Here is a 15,708-nt window from a genome sequence, read left to right on the forward strand (position 1 = left end):
ACACCATGGACTGTAGCCTACCAGGCTCCTCTGTCCATGTGATTTTTCAGGCAAGAGTACTAGAGTGGGTTGGCATTTCCTTCTCCAGGGGATATTCCCAACCCAGGGATTGAACCCGGGTCTCCCGCATTGCAGGCAGATGCTTTACCTTCTGACCCACCAGGGAATAATTTCCCTAGTTTAAAATATATACAAATTAAACAGTAAGTAATAAGTCATTAGCAAAAAAAAAATTAAAGTAAAAAATGCACATTAAAATAATATAACCACATTTATTGAAGAATGCATTCCAATATCAAATGGCAAAATTCAATAACGCAAAACTGCAATTACTTTTGCACCAACTTAATAGTTTTTTAGGGACAGATATCAGAGTAGGTAGGACCTGTGTCTCTAGATGTTTTCTCATTAGTGTCTTCTTAGTCTTCCCTATATAAGCACATATACACACTCACATGTACTCAGTGATATACACACTGTAAAAGGCTCATGATGATGGTATAATCCATCCAAGGCAATGTTATTTAGGTCTTGACACTTTAACCACTCTGGATAAGATCTACCTTAAACTAAATCATCTCACTGAAACATGAATGTTCCAGCAGGAGTTCATAAATATGCTACAAAAAGCACACTCCACCCTCCTTATTTTCTCTGGGACTCCTAGAACTGACTTGTTATGTCTCTTCAGTGCTTCCTTCCTCATCCAGGTATTTTGAGAACACTTACAATACAATAAAACTTGTTCTTAAAGCTGATTTTTCACAGGTAGAACAGCATAGCAGAAGCTATGGTTCATCTCAGTAGCCCAGACCCCATGGTGGCGCACCAGTTTTAGAATGGGAGGCTCCACATTGTGTCAAAAATTGCAACTCATTTGGAAAAGCAAATTACACAAACCTAGAGCTTTCTCATGTTCATTGTTCCCTAAACTTAGCACACCCAGCCTTAAAAGTGTTCACAGCCGGTGATGTGGATAAAGAAGACATATTGAGGGAGAGAACAATCTAGAAAAACACTGCAAGACACATACATAAACACAACTCAGTTTTATCTTGAGAAAGTTCTAAAACTATAATAATTACAACTATGCCAGACTTTCCAACTTACAAAGCAATGGGGACAGGTTACCTCATTTAATTAGTTTTGACAGTATTCCCATTAGGCAAATTTTATCACCCGTATCTAACAGAGAAGGAAAATGAGGTCCAAACACTGAAGTTTGTTGCCTGAGAACACATAGCCAGCATGTGGCACAACAGGGGCCCACACTTAACTCTGCAGGATTTCAAAACCCAGAGCCAAAACTTGTGTCTGTCCGGACTTCTTGATTCTTGGTCCAGCTTTCCAGGAGGTGAACCTTATTTCAAGAAACCCTCCCTCCAACCAGAACCATCCTCCTATCTTCATTTACTTGACTGAATCTTAGGCCAAGGGTGCCTGCCTTTTGAATATTTCTCTCCCTTGGGAAAAAGTTATTGCTGTCTACCAATGGAATTCTTAGCACCCTAGAATAATGTGTTTGAAAAGGCAACTTCTGGTTACTAAAAGGGACCTTTAATTATTCAAACAGATAGTGAAATACAACACAGAATTCTACCATTATAGACATTCCAGCATTTCAGGTGGGGATTCTTTATAATTATTTTTTCTTCCACAGGGTTTTATTTTATACATTGTTTTAGCTTGCTCCAAAGTCATTATATATACCCCGATGGAAAAATTCATCTAATGCAGAGCCATAAAATGTTTTCTTAAAAATTCCGTCACTCACTTTATTACTAGAAAGCAGCTACAGAAAGACTTACATGTCAAGAAATTTAAGTTTGACCAGTGGGACTGATGGAGTTTGGACTTTCAATAATAGTCTATCAGAAAAGAGTTTAAAAAAAAACACACACACAAAAAACAAAACAAAAAACGGTTTTCTTTTTAAAGATCCCCGTGTCTTTTTTTTTTTCCTATGTCTCTTTCAAAGATGACTGTGGAAGGCCCAAGGCTTCAAACAATCCCAATTTAGCATGAATAAAGCCATAAAGCCCCACACTTCTCTTTCTATTGTGCTTTAGTCACTCTACTAGCTCAGTTGTGAGAGACTCCATGGACTATAAGCCACCAGGTTCCTCTGTCCATGTGGATTCTCCAGGCAAGAATATTGGAGTGGGTTGCCATGTCCTCCCCCAGGGATCTTTTCAACTTAGGGATCGAACCCAGGTCTCCTGCATTGCAGGCAGATTCTTTATCATCTGAGCCAAAAGGGAAGCTTTTTCTATAAATATTATAATTATCTCAATAATAAAAGTCTTTCTTTTTTTACTTGTCTTCAAATTTACATTAATTTGTTTTTTATTTAAAATGACGGACTCTGCCAAAAAAAATAGAAAGAAAATTTAGGATTAGACAGTTTCTCCAGCAACAACAGATATTTTCCCAGACCTGGGATACCGTCATTGCCTGTAGAAATCGGAGCCTCCTCCCTGACCCATCTCTAACTAGCCTCCCCCATCTCAACCCTGCACAGTAAGTTCTCCTTTTCTTTGGAGGTTGTCACGGGCATTTTGCATTAACCCCTCCCCTTCCCTCCACATTCACTCAGCTCAGTTCAGTTCAGTAGCTCAGTCATGTCCAATTCTATGCGACCCCATATATTGCAGCACGCCAGGCCTCCCTGTCCATCACCAACTCCTGGAGTTCACTCAAACTCATGTCCATCGAGTCGGTGATGCCATCCAACCATCTCATCCTCTGTCGTCCCCTTCTCCTCCTGCCCCCAATCCCTCCCAGCATCAGAGTCTTTTCCAATGAGTCAACTCTTCACATGAGGTGGCCAAAGTATTGGAGTTTCAGCTTCAACATCAGTCCTTCCAAAGAACACCCAGGACTGATCTCCTTTAGGATGGACTGGTTGGATCTTCTTGCAGTCCAAGGGACTCTCAAGAGTCTTTTCCAACACCACAGTTCAAAAGCATCAATTCTTTGGCACTCAGCTTTCTTCACAGTTCAACTTTCACATCCATACATGACCACTGGAAAAACCATAGCCTCAACTAGACAGACCTTTGTTGGCAAAGTAATGTCTCTGCTTTTGAATATGCTATCTAGGTTGGTCATAACTTTCCTTCTAAGGAGTAAGCATCTTTTATTTCATGGCAATCACCATCTGCAGTGATTTTGGAGCCCCCAAAAATAAAGTGTGACACTGTTCCCACTGTTTCCCCACCTATTTCCCATGAAGTGATGGGACCAGATGCCATGATCTTCATTTTCTGAATGTTGAGCTTTAAGCCACCTTTTTCACTCTCCTCTTTCACTTTCATCAAGAGGCTTTTCAGTTCCTCTTCAATTTCTGCCATAAGGGTGGTGTCATCTGCATATCTCAGGTTATTGATATTTCTCCCAGCAATCTTGATTCCAGCTTGTGCTTCTTCCAGCCCAGTGTTTCTCAGGATGTACTCTGCATAGAAGTTAAATAAGCAGGGTGACAATATACAGCCTTGACGTACTCCTTTTCCTATTTGGAACCAGTCTGTTGTTCCACGTCCAGTTCTAACTGTTGCTTCCTGATCGGCATATAAGTTTCTCAAGAGGCAGGTCAGGTGGTCTGGTATTCCCATCTCTTTCTGAATTTCCCCCAGTTTATTGTGATTCACACAGTCAAAGTCTTTGGCACAGTCAATAAACCAGAAATAGATGTTTTTCTGGAACTCTCTTCCTTTTTCCACGACCCAGTGAATGTTGGCAATTTGATCTCTGGTTCCTCTGCCTTTTCTAAAACCAGATTGAACATCTGGAAGTTCATAGTTCACATACTGCTGAAGCCTGGCTTGGAGAATTTTGAGCATTACTTTACTAGCATGTGAGATGAGTGCAATTGTGTAGTAGTTTGAGCATTCTTTGGCATGGCCTTTCTTAGGGATTGGAATGAAAACTGACCTTTTCCAGTCCTGTGGCCACTGCTGAGTTTTCCAAATTTGCTGGCATATTGAGTGCAGCACTTTCACACCATCATCTTTCAGGATTTGAAATAGCTCAACTGGAATTCCATCACCTCCCCTAGCTTTGTTCATAGTGATGCTTTCTAAGGCCCACTGGACTTCACATTCCAGGATGTCTGGCTCTAGGTCAGTGATCACACCATTGTGATTATCTGGGTCGTGAAGATCTTTTTTGTACAGTTCTTCTGTGTATTTTTGCCATCTCTTCTTAATATCTTCTGCTTCTGTTAGGTCCATACCATTTCTGTCCTTTATTGAGCCCATCTTTGCATGAAATGTTCCTTTGGTATCTCTAATTTTCTTGAAGAAATCTCTAGTCTTTCCCATTCTGTTGTTTTCCTCTATTTCTTTGCATTGATCGCTGAGGAAGGCTTTCTTATCTCTTCTTGCTATTCTTTGGAACTCTGCATTCAGATGCTTATATCTTTCCTTTTCTCCTTTGCTTTTCACTTCTCTTCTTTTCACAGCTCTTTGTAAGGCCTCCCCAGACAGCCATTTTGCTTTTTTGCATTTCTTTTCCACATTCACTCATTTTGCCTCAATTAGAGCTTTTGCTATTTCACCCCAGTATTACTAAGCTTCCTGACCAGACTCCATCTCCCTTCCTCCAAGCCACCTGGATCTGTTTCAAATGCAGCCCTTCTCTTTCACTCGACTGTTTAAATATGTCGATAGCTGTCAATTACTGTACATTCTCACTTCTTGCCATGGTATATGACACAAACTATACTACAACTTCTGGTTGTAGCCCAAATATCTGATTTCTGGCTTCAGAGCCTTTCATCTCAGAGCCTCCTTCTTGGAATGACTTCCCCTCGCTTTTTCTCTTTTGTAGAGACAATGCAAAGTTCCACTTAATTGATATCCCCTCTGCGAAGCCTTAACTGATTTCCTCAAACAGAGGTAGTCCTTCTCTCCCCTGGCGCCATATTGGGGCGATTCTTTTGTCCACCTGTAATTAAGCACCTGTGCCTTCCAGTTGACTGATCTGTCTCTCCCAACACATTATCATTGTCAGGAGCTGTTTTCAGAAATCACACTATACCCCTAATACCAACATACCTTTTGTTTTTCACAAAAAATTTATTGGAGTATAATTGATTTACAATGTTGTGTTAGTTTCAGCTGTATAGGAAAGTGAATCAGTTATGTGTCTAACTCTTTTTGACCCCATGGACCATAGTCTGCTAAGATCCTCTGTCCATGGGATTCTGCAGGCAAGAATACTGGAGTGGATTGCCATGCCCTTCTCCAGGGGATCTTACCAACCCAGAGATTGAACCCGTGTCTCTTTTGTCTCCTGCATTGGCAGGTGGGGTTCTTTACCATTAGCGACACCTACATATATCCATTCTTTTTTAGACTCTTTTCCAATACAGGTCATTACAGAGTACTTAGTAGAGTTTCCTGTGCTATACAAAGGTCCTTATTAGTTATCTATTTTATATATAGTAGTGTGTATATGTCATATTAAAGTGAACAGTGAAAGTGTTAGTCTCTCAGTTGTGTCTGACACTTTGCGACTTCATGGACTGTGGCCCACCAGGCTCCTCTGTCCATGGAATTCTCCAGGGAAGAATATTGGAGTGGGTTGCCATTCCCTTCTCCAGGGATCTTCCTGACCCACACATCAAACCCTGGCCTCCTGCATTGCAGGCAAAATGTTTACTGTCTGAGCCACCAGGGAAGTTCATATGTCATATATTTAGTTCTTTCTTATGGCTGAGTAATATGACATATTTCAGAAAAAACACCTGCCTCATTGACTTCCCTAAAGCCTATGACTGTGTGGATCACAATAAACTGTGGAAAATTCTTAAAGAAAAGGGAATACCAGACCTCCTTACCTGCCTCCTGAGAAACCTGTATACAGGTCAAGAAGCAGCAGCTAGAACTGGGCATGGAACGACAGACTGGTTCCAAATTGGGAAAGGAATACCACAAGGTTGTGTGTTGTCACTCTTATTTAACTTCCATTCAGAGTACATTATACGAAACGTGGGCTGGATGAAGGATAAGCTGGAATCAAGAGTCCAGGGAGAAATATCGATACCCTCAGATACACAGATGACACCACGAAAGCAAAGAGGAACTAAAGAGCTTCTTGATGAGGGTGGAAGAGGAGAGTGAAAAAGTTGGCTTAAAACTCAACATTCAAAAAACCAAGATCATAACATCTGGTCCCATCACTTCATGGCAAATAGATGGGAGAAAAGTGAAAGTACTGACAGATTTATTTTCCTGGGCTACAAAATCACTGCAGACTGTGACTGCAGCCCTGAAATTAAAAGACGCTTGCTCCTTAGAAGGAAAGCTATGACAAATCTAGACAATGTCTTAAAAAGCAGAGACATTACTTTGCCAACAAAGGTCTGTATAGGCAAAGCTATGGTTTTCCCAGTAGTCATGTATGAATGTGAGAGTTGGACCATAAAGAAGGCTGAGCACTGAAGAATTGATGTTCTGAATTGTGGGGTTGGAGAAGACTCTTGAGAGTCCCTTGAACTGAAAGGAGATCAAACCAGTCAGTCCTAAAGGAAATCAATCCTGAATACTCTTTGAAAGGACCAACACTGAAGCTGAAGCTCCAATACTTTGGCCACCTGATGCAGAGAGCTGACTCATTGGAAAAGACCCTGATGCTGGGAAAGATGAAAGGGAAAGAGGGTGGCAGCAGATGAGACGGTTGGATGGCATCACTGATTCAATGGACATGAACCTGAGCAAACTCTGGGAGATAGTGAGGGACAGGGAAGCCTGGTGTGGTGCAGTCCATGGAGTCGGGAAGAGTCAGACATGACTTGGTGACTGAACAGTGGTAACAATTGTTTTAATGATATTCTTACTGCTGAGTGCTACCCTCCTTCCTTTCCTGCAACACAGTTCGTAGTAAATAGCTTTTTTCAAAGGCATTTAAAATTTGAGTTTCTGATATGTTCTTCAATAGTTGCTTTCCTGATAATCACATGAATCTTATTAAATACTGTGTTTATGTTGAAGATTTTCCTTGAAAATGTGATCTGAATGTATAATTTGTATAACGTGGTCTATTACAATTCAGTTCTGACTTATTTCCCTCCCGCATTGGTTTTCTTGGGCTTCCCAAGTGGCTCAGTGGTAAAGAATCTGCCTGCCAAGCAAGAGATGAGGATTTGATCCCTCAGTCAGGAAGATCCCCTGGAGAAGGAAATGGCAACCCACTCCAGTATTCTTGCCTAGAGAATACCACGGACAGAGAAGCCTGGCGTGCTACAGTCCATGGGGTCACAAAAGTGTCAGACACAACTCAGTGACTAAACAACAACAACTGTTTTACTTCCTCACTGAACCAGAGCAGATTCCATACATGGAGTTGAACATGCAGGTCAGTTTTAAGTCAGATGTTTATAAGCAGCAGTATTGAAATATCTCATTTAACCAGGCAATAACTAGAGGTCAAATGTGCCACAGGTGAAACCCAGGGTTTATCAGGATGACAGAAGGCAAAGCAAGAACAACATGGCTTCCTTTGTCCAGTCATGGATTTTCCTTAAGCGAAGAGACCAGTGTAATTAACTAGATGGAATATCACTGCAGATCTGTATTGATAATGCATTTCCTACAGTGTTTGAAGATATGCTTATGGATTTTTAGTCATCCTAGCTGTAAATCTCCCTATGTTGGCCGATGGTTTTGCTGTCACTTCTCAAAGAGCTGTCTGTCTCCCCGGTAGTTACTCTGCCATTCTGTTTCCTATTTTGAAGATCAAAGAATCATTTCAGAAGCCTGGGCTTCATTTCTCCAGTGGATTCATTTCCCTGTATTCTATAATGACTTTGGTAAAACTCAGGCTGTTTGCTTACTTTAAGGACAAAACCACCACACCCACTGGCAAGTTTTGAGTACATTACACAGAACAGTACTTCTTCAGTGTCAAATGTGTGCTTAAGTGAAATGTTTAGTACTATGGGAACAATCTGTAAATGTCAAACATTAGGATGATTAGCACTTAACTCATCTCAACAAATTATATAACTGTACTTTTTACAGGGCCCTGAGAGACATTATACTCTGAGGGCCTCTTTCTTGCAGCAAAGTTCATCTAAGCTCCATTCCACCATTTGTCAATAACCAGAATTAAATCTGAAGCCAAAATAGGATAATGGGTGTGCTCTGAAGACATCAGCTTAATGATATTAATAATCAAATGGTACCCATGTCATGCAGCAACAACACACAAGCTCTTGTAGAAATTAAAATAAGTAGCAGCACACTGGATATCTCTGTCAATTCTTGCATTCAGAGGACTCACAAATCTTTACACTAAAACCTTTCAAGCCAGAGTCCTATTTCCTTTAACTATGGATACTTATTTCCACATGTGGAGTTCCTATTAAATGATCAGAATTGCACTGTGCCAAATTAGGCTTGCAAAGATCTGGTTTAATGGGAGTTTATTTCAAATAATGGCTTGCAAATGTAGGTTACTTAAAGAATTACATGCCCCATTTTCATTCCTTAATATTCAATAATACAATATTGTTACTGTTATTCCATCTTCTCCCAACACTTCCCAATGTGCCACCTTGCCTGTGAATGCCTTTTTATTAATAGATGAAGAACTTATGCATTTGTTGAATCAGATCCAAAGAGATGTAATAATACATTGTGGCTACAGGCTATGTTCTCAATTCTAGTTGACTACTGGAATCATTTATTTGCTTATTTGCTTTTTTAAAAAAATTATTATTATAGGTATCTCTTACCCTAGCTCCATCATAACCTCCCTGATGTACATTGTTTACAGATTTACAGGTGATTCTGATCATAGCTAGGATTGAGAACACTGGGTTAAAAAAGTCCGGGTTCCGAAGACATGGAAGGCTAGGTTTGAATGTAGGTTCCACCATTTACTGGCTGCATGACTTTGAACAAGTTACACTGCTTTGGGGTCACATCCCAGACCAATGGGATGAAAAGCTCTAGGAGTAAAGTGTACATTTCAGTCATTTTTAATAGCACCCCAGATGATTTTAATGTGTAGCCAGATTGGAAATCTCTAGTCTAGTACTTAGTTCTTGGATTGGTAAAAAGCAGATAAATATGAGAATTCAATTAAATACTGTATGAAAAGGGTTAGCCCAGACCTAGGCCAACACAGTTCAATAATGCTGGTAGTCATTGTTAAGGCAGAAGATAAAGAGCATTGGCCACAGCTGGCCTGGCCAACTGGAATGAAGCAGACTGAGGTGGCCCCTCAACACTGATCTCCATGATCACCTCACTGCACCAGAGGAGGTACCGGTTACACACGCCCACCTCCTCCCCAACCCCCGGAAAGAATCTGAATCCTAGCTCTGTAATATTGGACACGTTCTTGAACCTGTTTGAATCTCAGAAGGACAGAAAATAAATACAACTACCACAAAAAAAGAATGTATATTTGTGTGTGCTGAGGGCAGCAGCGGGCAGGCCACCAACCTGACATGGTACAGGATATGCAACAAAAATGGTGGGAAATTGGAGTTTGGGGCAGATGGGACTGTGAGCCTTATAGTTTCTGAGTGACAGGGAAAAAAAAGAGTACAGTTGATTCAGTTCAAAGTAATGTACATGATGGATGGGAATTTGGAGTTGCCAGATGCAAAGAAACTATCTAAGAAGGTATAATGAATATCAGAGTGGTAGTTGGAGAAGGAAATGGCAACCCACTCCAGTACTCTTGCCTGGAAAACCCTATGGATGGAGGAGCCTGGTGGGCTACAGACCAAGGGGTTGTGAAGAGTCCAACACAACTAGGTGACTTCACTTTCACTTTTCACTTTCATGCACTGGAGAAGGAAATGGCAACCCACTCCAGTGTTCTTGCCTGGAGAATCCCAGGGACAGAAGAACCTGATGGGCTGCTGTCTATGGGGTCGCACAGAGTCGGACACTACTAAAGCAACTTAGCAGCAGCAGCAGCAGAATGAAGGCCTGCTGAGTACATGGTTTAATCCATCTGGGCTACAGTTGCCTTATATAAGCTGTCCAAGGGTTGTAGCAGATGATCTTGAAAATTTTATTTAACTCTGATATTCTAAGATGGGCTTCCTTGGCAGCTCAGAGGGTAAAGAATCTGCCTGCAATGCAGGAGATCCGGGTTCAATCCCTGAGTCAGGAAGATCTCCTGGAAAAGGGAATGGCAACCCATTCCAGTAGTCTCGCCTGGAGAATTCCATGGACAGTCCATGGGGTCTCAAAGAGTCGGACATGACTGACTGACTAACACTTTCACTTTCTTTCATTCTAAGATATTCTGATATGCCATTCAGAGTAGACATGAAGATACTCTTCAATGGATACAGAGTTCCAGTTGGGGATGATGGAAATGTTATGGAGATAAACAGTGGTGATGGTTGTAAACAATGTGGATGTACTTAATCCCATTGAATCATATACTTAAAAAAAGGGCTAAAATAATAAATTTGTGTTATATTTTAACACATACACAGAATAGACAGGAAAAAATAAACACATAGGGTCCTTTAAAATTAAAAATATGGCAGTAAGGGTGACTGAAAGGATGTAGGTGATAAAAGACAGATCAAAAAAGACCATGGTGACTTTGGCCTGGTGCCTGGGGACAGCATTTTTAGAAAATGGGGAGTGAAGCAGGATATCTTGTTAGGTGGGGAAGATCATATTGCAATCATGGACATTTTGCATTTTAGGACTGGAAGTTCTCATGTTGTTCAGTTGCTAAGTTGTGTCCGTCTCTTTGCAATCCCATGGACTGCAGCATGCCAGGCTCCTCTGTCCTCAACTGTCTCCTGGAGTTTGCTCAAATTCATGTTCACTGAGTCAGTGGTGCTATCTAATGATCTATTCCTTAATTGTCCCATTCTCTTTTGTCTTCGATGCTTCCCCACCATCAGGGCTTTTTTTCAATGAGTCTGCTGTTCATATCAGGTAAACAAAATATTGGAGTTTCAGCTTCAGTATCAGTCCTACAAATGAATATTCAGGGTTGATTTCCTTTAGAATTGACTGGGGTGACCTCCTTGCAGTCCAAGGGGCTCTCAAGAGTCTTCTCTAACACCACAATTTGAAAGCATCAAGTCTTCAGCACTCAGCCTTCCTCATGGTCCAACTCTCACATCCATACATGACTACTGGAAAAACCACAGCTTTGACTATACAGACCTTTGTTGACAAAGTAATGCCTCTGCCTTTTAATACACTGTCTAGATTTGTCATAGCTTTCCTTCTAAGGAGCAAAGATCTTTTAATTCCATGGCTGCTGTCACTGTCAAAGTGATTTTGGAGCCCAGGAAAGAAAATCTGTCACTGCCTCCACTTTTCCCCATCTATTTGCCATGAAGTGATGGGACCAGATGTCATGATGGTTTTTTTTTAAGTGCAGATGAAGAGAAATGACTGATCTTTAGTAGATGGAAATGCAGATCAGAGCTTGAGTGAAATCAGCAATGATTCTATAAATTCATAAGTTATCACTGATGTTGCCAAACAGAACTCTTGGTTCTTCCTTCTGAAGAACTTACTAAGATCATCTGATCTCATTCTGTTCTTTTCACAGATGGCAACACCAAGTCTTAGGGAAGGGGAATGGCTCAGACAAGATCACCCAGGAGTGAATGAGGCTTTTTGAATCTCAACCCTTTCCCCTTCATTTTATTTATCCAGGAGGGATCATCCCAAATTTGGTAAAAACATGAACTCCTTGTGAAAGATGATTGAAGGAAAGCATGAAGGAGGTGCTGCTTCTGCTGCTAAGTCGCTTCAGTTGTGTCCGACTCTGTGCGACCCCATAGATGGCAGCCCACCAGGCTCCCCCATCCCTGGGATTCTCCAGGCAAGAACACTGGAGTGGGTTGCCATTTCCTTACTCTAAAGAATGGCTGTCTCCCACATGGTCCAGTGAGGAATTAGAAGAAATGAGAGACCTTAGAGGGAAGTTGATTAGGATGCAGGTGACAGAATTTCAAAAAAGTGTGAACTAGAAAGGTCAAAGTGAAAGCTCAGATAAGACCCTTCTGCCTCATTTCTACAAACCCTCTGAGTCATTTCTACAAACCCTCTGAGTCACTTGATGCCTGCATCACATGGCATTGCCCTTCTCAAAAAAAAAAACCTTCAAAAACAGTAACTACACCTCTGCCACAGGATCCCTCAGCACACACACAATCTTTACTACAGTAATGCTATGGCCATGTCTTTGGAGATTTCAGCTGTACTTAAAATATTATTATTCAGAGACTAATTTCCTATAGAAATATTGGTATAACTGGGTGTTATTCCCAGAGAATCCCCAAATGTGCTATGGCACCATAAAATGTGGTGAGAAAAGTTAAAATAATTTATCAAAATTTCCTTAAATAACTTAGTCAAAATAATTAAGACCCAAAGATAACCAGTGACACCAAGACTTAAGATACAAAGATGTTGTAGGTAGAACACAGGATTTAGAGTCAAACACGCCCTTTCTCAGGGATAGCAAGGTACCAAATCAAACTCTCTAAGACATTTCCTACTCCTACGATTGGTTACGTCTTGGGCTATATCTTGGGTTATATCTTTCTTTCATTTCTTAACATGCTCTTGAGGCTTTCAGGCCACCCAGCCTTCAGTTTCTGATGGAACTGATTAAAACCAGGAACCAGGAATGGCAACCACTTTTCAGAAAGTCCAGAAAAGTTGATGATAGAGACATACGTTACCAAACCACAGGGGACCTGCCCTCACCTTTGCTGCCTCTGCTGATATCCTAAGGCTGTGACAGAGACTGATTATTCATTGGATCCTACAGATGCTGGAGCAGACTACCACCTGTTAAGGGAAAAAAAGTTTTCCTTATGTGTCCAGTGAAAATGTTGGGTTTTATATCATATTTAGGGCTTCCCTTGTGGCTCAGCTGGAAAAAAATCCTCCTGCAATGCGGGAGACCTGGTTTCGATCCCTGGGTTGGGAAGATCCCCTGGAGAAGGGAAAGGCTACCCACTCTAGTATTCTGGCCTAGAAAATTCCATGGAGTGTATAGTCCATTGGGTCACAAAGAGTTAGACACGACTGAGCGACTTTCACTTTCACTTCATATCATATTTAGTAGTCTGTATTCCTAATTTTTACTAAATGCTTTCCTGTCCATGTAAAAGACTTCATCATTGTCAATAAAAAAAACTTGCTAGCTTCTCTTTGTAATGATAGATAATGAAACAGAGGAAATCATGCAATCAGGCCTATTGAAGTCTTTACCCTCATTTGCCAATGAAATGAACACTCTATTCCAGCCTGATTCCATCCAGGAAGACATGACAAACATGTATATACAACTGGTCAGACTGTCAAAAGAAATGTCATCATAGCAACTGGTTAAAAGGATTAAGGAAATGGAAGCTGCAAAATAAGAGAATATAGTAGTGGCACATGTGAAATAATAATTTATATTTACTCTTAAAATATTTTATTTATTTTTTAATATTCATTTTAATTGAAATATAATTGATTTAAAATATGTTAATTTCAAAATACCTAGGGATAAAACTACCAAAGGAGGAAAAAGAGCTGTATTCCAAAAAACTATAAGATGCTGACAAAAGAAATCGAAGATGACACAAACAGAAAGATATTTCATGTTCTTGGATTAGAAGAATTAATACTGTTAAAATGACTATACCACCCAAGGCAAGGGTCCCTGGTGGCTTCGTGGTAAAGAATCTGCCTGCAATGCAGGAGATGTGAGTTTGATCCCAGGGTGGGGAAGATCCCTTGGAGATGGAAATGGCAACCCACTCCAGTATTCTTGCCTGGGAAATCCCATGGAGGAGCCTGGTGGGCTATAGTCCATGGGTTCGCAAGACCTGGATACAACTTAAAAATTAAATTACCACCACCACCATCACCACCCAATGCAATCTATAGATTGAATGCAATCCCTTGCATTGAATTGATAATCAAATTACCAATGGCATTTTTCACAGAACTACAACAAAAAGGATGAAATGGCTGGATGGTATCACTGACTTGATGGACGTGAGTCTGAGTGAACTCCGAGAGTTGGTGATGGACAAGGAGGCCTGGCATGCTGCAATTCATGGGGTCACAAAGAGTCGGACATGACTGAGTGACTGAACTGAACTGAACAACAAAAAATGTTTTCAAGTTATATGAAACACAAAAGATCCCAAATAACCAAGCAATCTTGAGAAAGAAAAACAGAACTAGAGGAATATAGCTCCTTGAGTTCAGATTATATTACAAAGCTACAGCTATCAAAACAGTATGGTACTGGCACAAAAACAGAAAGAATAATGGCATAAAATAGAAAGCTCAGAAGTAGACCCAGGTCTCTATGATCAATTAATCTGTGGCAACAGAATAAGGAATATACAATGGAGAAAAGATAGTCCCTTCAATAAGTGGTGCTGGAAAAATTGGACAGCTAAAAGTAAAAGAAAGAAATTAGAACATTTTCTAACACCTTACACAAAAATAAATTCAAAATCAATTGAAATATTTTCTTTCTCCATTTCAAGAAGATATCCAGCAAGCAAAAGCCATGTGATGACTCTGGTGCTTCCTACCTTCCAGAAAAGGTGACACCAGGTAAAGATACAGCTGAGGCAGGCCTGTAGGACAAAGACAGAGAGAAACCACGGACTGTTGTGATGGCGAGAAGTTAGCGGGAGGCTGGAAGTTGCACAGGAGACAGGGCCCTGCATTCTTCTCTCTCTGAGCCAGTGCCCTGTGGTGGGATGTGGGTGCCGGCAGGCACACATCGTTGCCAAAGACCCCTGAGGGCAGGACCTAAAGATGCCAATGTGGAGTGACAATGGGCAATTCCAAGAAAGAAATGTGGGCAAGAGCCAGTTACTGGATACATCTCCCTAGATCAACATTTCCTTCCTCTCCTTGTTTCCCTGAGAAACAGGAAAGATTTCTTCAAAATACTACCTGTGGGCTGGGAAGCACACACCAACTAACAATCTCTACTTTAGCCATTTTGCAAGTTCTGATTCAGAATTACAGAATCTCAGAGTTGAAAGGAATTCAATAGGCATCCATCTTTTTCATAAAAAGCTGGCATTTTATGTTCATCCAAAAGAATGGATACCTGTTTATAATATGCTTAATATTTTGTTATTATAAATATTATTAACTATATAAAATATAAAATTTATGAAACATCCCATTCCTTATGGACCCTTTACTCATCTACATATTGATACAGAAGAAAGATATGCACCTGAAGAAAAGAAATGAGACTGGAAAGATAATGAGGAAATAAATAAGGCAAAAAGAGAAAGTTTGTTCTGAGTACCTTGTGTTCTTTTGAGAACTTTGTGTCCAGTCCCAACTTTGCTCCACCAAAGCATGTGGCCTAGGACAAGCCCTTGTTCCCCTCTGGACTGCAGTGCTCTCGTCTTTAAAAAGGATTCAGTCCCAAAATGCTTGCAATCCCGTCTCCAGCTCTATCAGTCTCTGATTCTGCATCTCATCTCTGTGATAATAAGATAATGAGAACTTCCTGAAAAATGCATTTGCTTGCAAGAGGCTTTTAGGATTTCACAATTTAACACCAGCAAGAACTGCTGGTTTTCAGACGGAAAGATATTTTTAGCAGGTGGGTCTTTTGTCTCCTTTCATCATAATGTTATGCTAGGCTGACCAGAGTTTATTTTCCCCCAGACATAGATATAAAACAGATTATACCACTGGTGAAATAATGTGTTAT

At 40.6% G+C, this 15,708-nt stretch overlaps 1 protein-coding gene across 16 annotated transcripts in view; it reads right to left on the reverse strand.

Moving 5' to 3' along the window:
- ADAMTSL1 (ADAMTS like 1) overlaps positions 1 to 15,708 on the reverse strand; it is a 1,145,195-nt gene that overhangs the window by 862,357 nt on the left and 267,130 nt on the right. For 2 of the 16 annotated variants that reach the window (XR_008713476.1, XR_008713474.1), the window contains one exon: positions 15,295 to 15,474. The exons of the other annotated variants lie outside the window; for them this stretch is intronic. The gene's annotated coding sequence lies outside the window, so the exon portion shown is untranslated. The remainder of the gene's footprint in view (positions 1 to 15,294; positions 15,475 to 15,708) is intronic. 16 annotated transcript variants of the gene reach the window in all.

The sequence above is a fragment of the Bubalus kerabau genome, chromosome 4 (assembly GCF_029407905.1).
Source record: "Bubalus kerabau isolate K-KA32 ecotype Philippines breed swamp buffalo chromosome 4, PCC_UOA_SB_1v2, whole genome shotgun sequence".
In the NCBI taxonomy this organism is placed as follows: Eukaryota; Metazoa; Chordata; class Mammalia; order Artiodactyla; family Bovidae; genus Bubalus; species Bubalus kerabau.